The following is a 10,121-nucleotide window of genomic DNA, read 5'->3' on the forward strand; positions in this document are numbered from 1 at the left end:
GAGGCATCGCTTTTCTAAGGAAGAAGTTTTTAGACCATCTTTGAAGTGTATTCCTGTCTACTGGGGCCGTGAGCTGTTGCAAACACCATAGAAGTGCATTTGATGTATGCAAGAATGAAGAAAGGTTACAGCACAGATCGTGTACAATGACACGCCACGAGTCATGCCATTATGGGGCTCTGTGTCAAAGATTCGCCGGTATAACAGTGCAGTTTATTCACTGTCTATGTCCAAGCTCAGATCTTGAAAAATGCACACGAGCTAGTCAGAACATTGGGCTTTCTTAGGATTAAAGAGACAGAGAAGAAAGATAGATCTTGAAGCTCTGAAGCTTGGCGGCGATTGCTGCTGCCTTGGGTGGAAGAAGAAAGCTTTCCATCCACGATGCGCCATCAGATCAAGAGGAGGAGACAAAATCGAGGGGCATCCACGACGCGCCATCAAATCGAGAGGAAAAGTTAGAAAACGGCGCCAGAAGCTGCCGTGGAATCAATATAAAGCCCTATTTACTAAGGTCAAAGCTGTCAGATCCTTTCTTTTCTAAACTAAGGTTAAAACTCTCCCCTCATTTCAACCCCAAATCAATATAAAGACCATTCACACATCCTTCTTCAAAACAACTCCTTTCAAATCAGCCTACTCATCTCACACTGCATTATCAAATTACCTTCACACTATATGTGTCTGAACTCGGCTTGAACTAAAAGAACGGATTGTTAATACGCTTGACAATTAGTTATAAAAAATCCTAAGAGGTTACTTGTGATTAGAATTTCTATTCTTGTAAGGGATTAGACACTGCCATTGAGCAAGATTGCCAATTGGTAAGACCTTCCTGGATGAAATTATTTGCTTGCACAATTATCTTGTAAATCTCAATCTTCTTGTAAAAGGATAGACACTGCCCGAGAGTTCTCGTGGTAAGACCTCCTACTAAAGATGACTGAAGTGGAACATATAGCAAAATTTAATGGTGAAGGCTTCCATGCCTGGAAGGAGAAGACCATGTACCATCTTATGCGGAAAGACTTATGGGACTTGTTTGAAGATGATGCAGATAACAAGAAGGAAGATGATGAAGACGAGTTCGTTGAAGAAGACCAGTTCAAATCCAAAGAATGGAGGAAGATGAATAATAAGGCACTAGGCATCATTGCCTGGGGACTAAGCGATGATGTGTTGCATCATATATCTGGCATTAGAAATGCTAGAACCGCTTGGGAGGAACTTGATAGAATGTTTGGTACTCAAGCAAAGAATTCAAAGGTAAAACTTCTCATGCAGTTTTATAAACTGGATATCAAAGACAACACTTCTATGACCATACACATTAATAAGTTTAAGAGTTTAAAAACTCAACTTGCATCTCTTAAAAAGAATATTGAAGAAGATGAAGCAATAGCTGTACTACTTGCAAGTGTAAACAAGGATCCATATGAGAACCTTGTATCCACTCTAAGTAATGTTTCGAGTCTCTCACTCAAAGATATTGAGCACTCACTGCTTGATGAAGAAAGCAAGTTTAAAAGCAAAGATGTAAAAGAAACTAGCCCAAGGGAAAACCTCTTATACACTAGAGGAGCTACTGGACCCAAAGGAAGAGGTCGAGGATTCAACACCGACAACAGGAATCGGATGACATGTCATTATTGTGGTAAAACTGGCCATATTGCTAGTGAATGCTTCCACAAGAAAAGAGCACAGCAGATGCAGAATAACTACCACCAAAATCAATTCATGAATGAAGAAGAAGAAAAAGATACTTCTGCTACCATCAACAACTATGACAAACTGTTTTAAGGAATTTGTTCCCATAGTGGATATTGTAAAAAACCCTACCAAGATGTAAAGTTTCAAGCCTTAACTTGACTAGGCTGCCAAAGAGCTAGTCTCCTGGTCCATGTTTACATGCAGGGGGGGCAAAAGCCAGCAAGGGTAGAGACTCATCATTTGAGGGGGGGTGTTGAGAAATCAAATGATGTATGCCTAGAAGAGGCTTTGTATAAGAGAGATGACAAAAGTTGTATGCTCCAGAAGAGATGTCCAAAATCCCATAAGCACAGAGAGGAAGAGTGGTACTATCCAAAAAGGCTATATAAGCATGTACTTGACACTCATTTTAATGTAATGGTACTATCAGTTTGAGTTACTCAAGATTGTCTTTATGAGTCCAAGCTAATCTATCTTGGAACCTAATTCACTTGAGTTACAATCTCTTGTCTCTATCATGTACCGGTTCTATGATTTGCATCCACCATAGCTAACTAACTCTAGATCCGTGTTTCTCAACAGTATGCCACCTTAGTTAGTTGAGTTTGGTTTGAGACCCATATATAGGGTTCTTCTATTTCCTTGTACTAGAGTTCTTTTGGCTTACACAACTAAGAAGAGGAAAACTATTTTCAGCCTCCACCTGTGTGTGTATTCCCCCATTGTGCAAGCAAGAAAGTGTAAAAATATTACACGGCGCAGCGAACAGAATCTGAGAAAGAGATAGAGAGTACACAACAGATAAGAGGAGAATCAGTAAAATTCTTTAACTCCAAACAACTGATACAAAGATGGCTCTGTCCACCCGTGCGCTTCCAATGAATGAAGCTTAGATGGCGATCTAGACAGAAGATAGGTGAAGAGCTTAAGGCTAGCTGGAACAACAACTCTGACTGGGTGAAAGATAAGTGTAAGATGGCTGCGAAGGGGTTTAGCTTTTATAGCCCGCGAAGGTCGTTAGGTCGGCCTGCTGACCGACCTACCATATGAGCCTCCACTAGTCGGCCAGGGAATATTCCAGGGAATATTCCCTTTACCATCGGGCCGGGGGCGCTGCCCCCGGACCCCCGCCAGGGGGGCCGCTGGCCCCCCTGGGACCCCCCAGCCAGGGGCCGCTTCCGCGGCCCCCGGACCCCACAATAGGGGCCCCTTTTAACTCCCTTACCACGCAACTCAATGCAATGTGCCTCGAGTTGCTACCAGCTTAACCACTCCGTCTAACCCAAAGATTAGACCCACAACAGTCACCTTTTTTGCCATCCGGTCACATAGACCTCATCTGATATACAAGTCAGGACTCAACCAATGTCCGGGCTCACATTTGGCTTCTCCTCATAATGGGGGCCTTACAACTTTGAGCACCATGGATCATTGGTAGCACCTAATGAGGGTGGGGCATTGATCATATCTAACACCCCCCCTCAATGTCCACCCATAGGTGAACTATCTCCTCGGCCCAATGCCGAGTCTCTGAAGATGAACTTGAAGCAGATCCTTCGTAAGTGCTTTGGTGAAGATATCTGCTCCATTCTCCTCTGTTGGACAGTAGACCAATTCCACTATCCCATCCTCCATCAAATCACGCACATAGTGATACTGGATCTCTATATGTTTGGTGCGTGCATGAAACACTGGATTTTTGGCAATGGCGATGCAACTCTGATTGTCACATCTCAGCACAGTTGGTTCTTCATCCTGCACTCCCATATGCCATAGAATCCTTCTCAACCATACGGCCTCACATGCAGCAAAACAAGCTGCCTTGTACTCTGCTTCGGTAGAAGACAATGCCACTGTTGGTTGCTTCTTACTAATCCAAGAGAAAATTCCTGAACCCAAAGAGAAACAATAACCAGAAACTGACTTCCTGGAATCAATGTCTCCTGCCCAATCTGAGTCACAGTTCCCCACAAGAGAAGTTCCGAAACTGTATGTGATACCATAGTCAAGAGTTTTCTTCAAGTATCTGAGCACCCGCATCCCAGCTTTCCAATGACTCTCATGAGGTTTGTTTGAGAACCTGCTCAAAACACCAACAGCAAAACTGATATCTGGTCTGGTGTTACACAAGTAGATTAGACTGCCGACCAACCTCCTATACCTCCCAATGTCTGCTAGTGCTGATGTATCCTCAACGGATAACTTTACATTCACCTCCATAGGTGTAGCTATCTCCTTGCACTCGGTCATGCCAAATGCCTTCAAGATCTCCCATGCATACTTCTTCTGAGAGATGAAGATCTTTCCTGGCTCTTGCCAGACTTCAATCCCCAAACAATAGTGCAGCAAGCCCAAGTCTGTCATTTCAAACTCAAAACTCAAAGCCTTTCGAGTTTGGTTGATCATATCTTCATAGTCACCTGTAATAAGAAGGTCGTCCACATATAGGACAATCACTACAGACTTTTTACCATCCCTGTAAACATACAAGTTAGCATCTGAGGCACATCTTTTGAAGTTTAGGTTTAAAAAGAACCTATCTATCCGTTGGTACCATGCTCTGGGGGCTTGTTTCAGCCCATACAATGCCTTCTTCAGTTTACACACTTTGTTCTCAGAATGGGGGGCCTCAAACCCTGGTGGCTGAGCCACGTACACCTCCTCCTTGAGGTCACCATTTAAGAACGCTGACTTAACATCCATTTGGTACACTGGCCACTTCTTGTGGGCAGCCACTGCAAGTACCGTGCGAATAGTGGTCATTCTGGCAGTTGGGGCAAATGACTCTTGAAAATCAAACCCTTCAACTTGTGAAAATCCTTGGGCAACCAGTCTAGCTTTGTACTTTTCTAAGGTACCATCAGCCTTGTACTTTACCTTCCAGATCCACTTGGTGCCAATAATCTTCCGCTTTGCTGGCCGATCCACTAGCTCCCAAGTGTCATTCTTCATTATGCTGTCATACTCCGCCTGCATAGCAGCCTTCCATGATGGATCTGCAAGTGCTTCTTCTAAGTCAGTTGGCTCCTTTACTTCTCTCATAATCTCAACCATCAAGGCCATGTTGACTATGTGAGCAGAAGCCCTCCTTTGCTCCTCTATTCTCTGAGACCTCCTTGGTCCGTCTGCCTTCTCCTCAACAGATGCAGGCATAGGATTATTGTGGTCATAGAGCTGCTTCACCCAGCGCGGCAATGGCTTTTCCGGTGGGGTGATGTCAGGTTGGTGAACTTTTTCCTCATCATCTGAAGATGATGCTTCCTCCTCCTTAAGGATAGGGATAGCTCTCGGGACAGGTTCATAGTGGACTACTTCTTCGCTTGATGATAAAGTGGAAGACCTTGCCTTCTCCTCCTCCACTGTATGCGGCTCCTCCTTGAACACCACATCACGGCTCGCGATGATCTTCTTTGCCTCTTGGTCATATAACTTGTAAGCCTTCTGCTCATCACTATAACCCAAGAAGATACATTTTCTGCTTTTTGGTTGTAACTTGTTTCTCTTCTCATCTGGAACATGTGCATAACATTCACATCCAAAAATTCTGAAATGTGAAACAGATGGTTTCTTACCAGTGTAAGCCTCATGAGGTGTTTTTCCCTTGAGAGCCTTTGTGTAGCTCCGATTTAGAATGTAGACTGCAGTATTAACAGCTTCAGCCCAAAAATGGTTAGGCAATCCCTTGCCCTTTAGCATGCATCTTGCCATCTCCACAATGGTACGATTCCTGCGTTCCACAACACCATTCTGCTGAGGTGTGTGAGGCGTCGTCAATTGACGCTTGATCCCTTTGCTCTTGCAAAAGCCTTCAAACTCCTTTGAGTTGAACTCACCACCACCATCTGTTCTAAATTTCTTCACACTTTTCCCTGTTTCATTCTCAACAAGTATTAGCCATTCTTTAAACTTACCAAAAGCTTGAGCCTTATCACGAAGGAAGTACACCCACATCTTCCTACTGTAGTCATCGACAATCAACATAAAATAAGAAGATCCCCCCAAGGCCTGTGTAGGCATCTTACCACACAAGTCAGCATGCACCAACTCTAGAGGAGCATGTGCTCTATTCTTGCTTTCTTGTGGAAATGCCTTTCTCTGTTGCTTGCCCATCATACAAGCTTCACATGGTTCCTTCAATTCAGTTATTGTAGGTAGGTGAGCAACCATACCTTGCTTTTGCATCTCCTTCAATACTGCAAATCCGATGTGTCCAAACCTTTCATGCCAAAGCTTACTTGTGCCCACTCCAGCGGTGGCTGTAAGAGCACTTAGCTCATACAGGTTGTTCCTTCTTTCTCCTTTGCCAACAATTGTGCCAGCACTATCAATAATTTCTGCACCTGTCTTCTTGAACCTCACTTCATGACCAAGATCAGTTATGGCAGCAACTGATAAGAGATTTCTCCTGATTTCGGGAACATACAACACATTTGAAAGCTTTTTGACTTCACCATTTGCAGCAACAAAAGAAATAGTACCTGTGCCCGCAGCAGGGCATTTAGCATCATTTCCAACCGTCACAGTGATGGATTCTTGTAGAGGCTGCATAGAACTGTATAGACCTTTCTTGTTGGTCATGTGACGGGAGGCCCCACTATCCAACACCCAAGAGTCAGTGGTAGATTCTTCTTGCGCCGAGGAGCACACTTCCTCAATGGTCGCCATGAATAATTCCAACTCTGCTTCAGCCGTATTGGCTGTCTCTTTCCCTTTACTTTTAAGGGTACCATTCTTTTCATCTGCCTTCTTGACACGACAATCTGCAATTGCATGTCCTTTCTTCTTACAGTAGAAGCACTCTCCTTGAAACTTCTTCTTGCCGCCCTTCTTCTTTTTGTCACCATCATTTTTGGTGGAGGAAACACCTTTGCCTTTTGCATTGGCAGAGAATGCAGCATCTCCATTGTTGCTTCCTTCTCGGGCTTTCAGCCTCAACTCCTCCTCCATTAATAATGCACAAAACTCCTCAAAAGTCAAAGCTTGAGGTCTCACCTGAGTATTAAGGGCAGTTACTAGTCCATCAAACTTTTGTGGACAAATCCGAAGACACCTCCGAGCTAGCTCTTCGCTAGTCTTTTGTATCCCAGCGCCAGCCATCTGGTCGCGTAGATTCTTAATCCGAGTGATGAATGCTTCAACCGTCTCTCCTTCAGCAAACTTCTCCGCTGCTAGTTGATTCTCCAAGTTTTGAATCCTTGTTTGGTTTCGTGTTTCATACTGACTCCTTAGTACATTCCAAGCCTCCGACGCTTTGGTTGTATGCTGAATCAGAGTCAAAACACTGTCAGAACAGCTTGTAACTAAGGCACACAATGCATCTGCATTCCTTCGTTTCCAAGCTCGTAGAAGATCTGCATTCGGAGGAATCATCACACTAGGATTTGATGGGTCGGGGGTAGGCTGTGGTTCTGCGTCAGTCCCCAGCACAGTCTCCAGAAGCTCATAAGAATCAAGGATAGTAGTAATTTTGAACTTCCACAAGGTGTAGTTTGTACCATCTAACTTGCCTTCGCTGAAGGTTGGTGGACGAATCCTCAGTGTTTGAATAGCCGGTACAGCAGCACCACCTCCTGCACCGCTTCCGGATGCGCCAGAACTGCTTCCCGGAGTCGACATCGTTTCTCTTTGCTGTTGAAGCCTTTGCCTCTTGCACGCTCTCCGATCTCTAGAGCCCCCTGGGCTCTGATACCATGTAAAAATATTACACGGCGCAGCGAACAGAATCTGAGAAAGAGATAGAGAGTACACAACAGATAAGAGGAGAATCAGTAAAATTCTTTAACTCCAAACAACTGATACAAAGATGGCTCTGTCCACCCGTGCGCTTCCAATGAATGAAGCTTAGATGGCGATCTAGACAGAAGATAGGTGAAGAGCTTAAGGCTAGCTGGAACAACAACTCTGACTGGGTGAAAGATAAGTGTAAGATGGCTGCGAAGGGGTTTAGCTTTTATAGCCCGCGAAGGTCGTTAGGTCGGCCTGCTGACCGACCTACCATATGAGCCTCCACTAGTCGGCCAGGGAATATTCCAGGGAATATTCCCTTTACCATCGGGCCGGGGGCGCTGCCCCCGGACCCCCGCCAGGGGGGCCGCTGGCCCCCCTGGGACCCCCCAGCCAGGGGCCGCTTCCGCGGCCCCCGGACCCCACAATAGGGGCCCCTTTTAACTCCCTTACCACGCAACTCAATGCAATGTGCCTCGAGTTGCTACCAGCTTAACCACTCCGTCTAACCCAAAGATTAGACCCACAACAGTCACCTTTTTTGCCATCCGGTCACATAGACCTCATCTGATATACAAGTCAGGACTCAACCAATGTCCGGGCTCACATTTGGCTTCTCCTCATAATGGGGGCCTTACAACTTTGAGCACCATGGATCATTGGTAGCACCTAATGAGGGTGGGGCATTGATCATATCTAACAGAAAGCTACAAGTGAGACTCCTTCCTTCTCTCCCACAATCTTGACATGGTATCAGAGCCTTATTCGTGGTAAGGAGCTCAAGAAAGCAAGCCAAGCTCGCGGTGTTCTGGTTGAGACGCCCTTTGCGGTGAAGTAAGAGGGTAGTATATGCTGCAGGAGATGGCTTTAGCCCTTGGCAACCCTGTTTTTTTTATTTGAGGCCATTTCGAGGCCTGTTTTGGAGGCAAAAGTTTTCTGCACGCACTTAGGAAAAGGCCCAAATTTATGCTGTGCAGCCAGTGTTCTACAGGTCACTGAAAAGTTACTGTAGAAATTGCATCGTATGCCTGTGCGCAGAGACATTGGGAGTTACAAAATCATCCTTGTTGCCTGTTGATGCAAAATCGTCACTAGGAAGTGACTGTGTGGTCAAATACCACTTTCGTCAGTTTTGCAGATTTGCCTTTGTTAGGTTGAAGCTGTGTTCTTTACAGTGACAGAATTTTTTGCAGTGTTCTGTAATGGCGTCTGATTCTCTCTCACAGATTGTCACTGAAAAGCTTGACAAGAACAACTTCCAAGCATGGAAGTTTAGAATGACGAATTTCCTTATGGGAAAAGGATATTGGAAATTTGTTGCACGAAATAAAGAAGAACCAGTTCTTCCTGATGTTCCCAATCAACAGCAAATGCAGGCATTTAAAGCATGGCATGAGAGAGCCAGGAAAGTTATGTACTGGTTGTCTATCAGCATTTCAGACTCTATGATTGTGCATATTCAAGATGCAAGTATGCCAAAGAAGGCATGGGATACTTTGTCAAAAATGTATAGCACAAATATGCAAGCCAGGAAAATGCAACTCAAGCAAGAGTTGCACAATGTGCAAAGAGAAAGTATGAGCATCAATGACTACCACATGAAGGTGAAGAAGATTGCTGATGCACTTGCTTCCATTGGGTCGCCAGTGGAAGATGATGATTTAGTCTCAGTGACCTTGAATGGTCTAGGAAAGGATTATGCACAGTTCCGAACATCCATTTCCGTCCGTGAAAGATTTCCTGATTTTGAGGAGTTGATTGCTCTTCTAATTTTTGAGGAGCAGAGAAATGGTGGTGCATCTTCTTCAGGAGGAACTTCAAAAGAAGCTGTATTCTACTCAAATGCTGGAAGAGGTAGAGGCAGAGGTAGAGAAGGCCGATTTGGAGGCCGTGGTAGAAATCAGAATATGCAGCAAACTCAAGAAAACCAGTCCTATGGAGGAGGACGTGGTAACTCTAGAGGCAGGGGGAGCCAAAGAGGTCGTGGTGGATAGCAAAGAGGGCAAAATGCAAACAGCAATGTTGAATGCTACTACTGTGGTAAAATGGATCATATGGCTAAAGACTGCTATAAAAAGCAGAATGACATCATGAATGGAAAACTGCAACAAGGACATTATGCATCTTCTAGTAGACAGGGTGATGACAAAAATGAGCATTTGTTTATGGTGCAGCACATGAATAATTCTGTGACAAGTGCAGAAGAAAGCAACGATGTATGGTATGTTGACTTAGGTGCATCAAACCACATGACAGGTCATGCAGAATGGATGGAGGATGCAAGGAAAATGGAAAAACCAAGATTTGTGGTTTGGAGAGTGGTGATGATACTGCACATCCTATTGTGCAGATTGGAAAATTTCATTTGTCTATGTAGGATGGGAAAAAGAAATACCTATCCGATGTATTTCATGTCCCGAATATCACCAAGAATCTGGTTTCTGTTGGTCAAATGGTTGAGCAGGGCTTGCAGGTCAGATTTAATCCTCATGGATGCTTTGTTGAGGATATGAAAAATAAAGGTCATTTGACAGCAAAAGGAAAGAATAAGGGCAGAATGTTTACGTTGGATGCAGACATGTCTGAATTGAGTGCAGCAATGTTTGCACATGGGATCGGTGTAGTTGCAGATATTGATATCTAGCATAAACGCATTGGTCATGTTAATGTACAGCAACTTAAATCAA

This window comes from Lygodium microphyllum, chromosome 9 (assembly GCF_053477565.2).
Source record: "Lygodium microphyllum isolate KBCC chromosome 9, Lygodium_microphyllum_v1.1.10, whole genome shotgun sequence".
NCBI classification, from domain to species: Eukaryota; Viridiplantae; Streptophyta; class Polypodiopsida; order Schizaeales; family Lygodiaceae; genus Lygodium; species Lygodium microphyllum.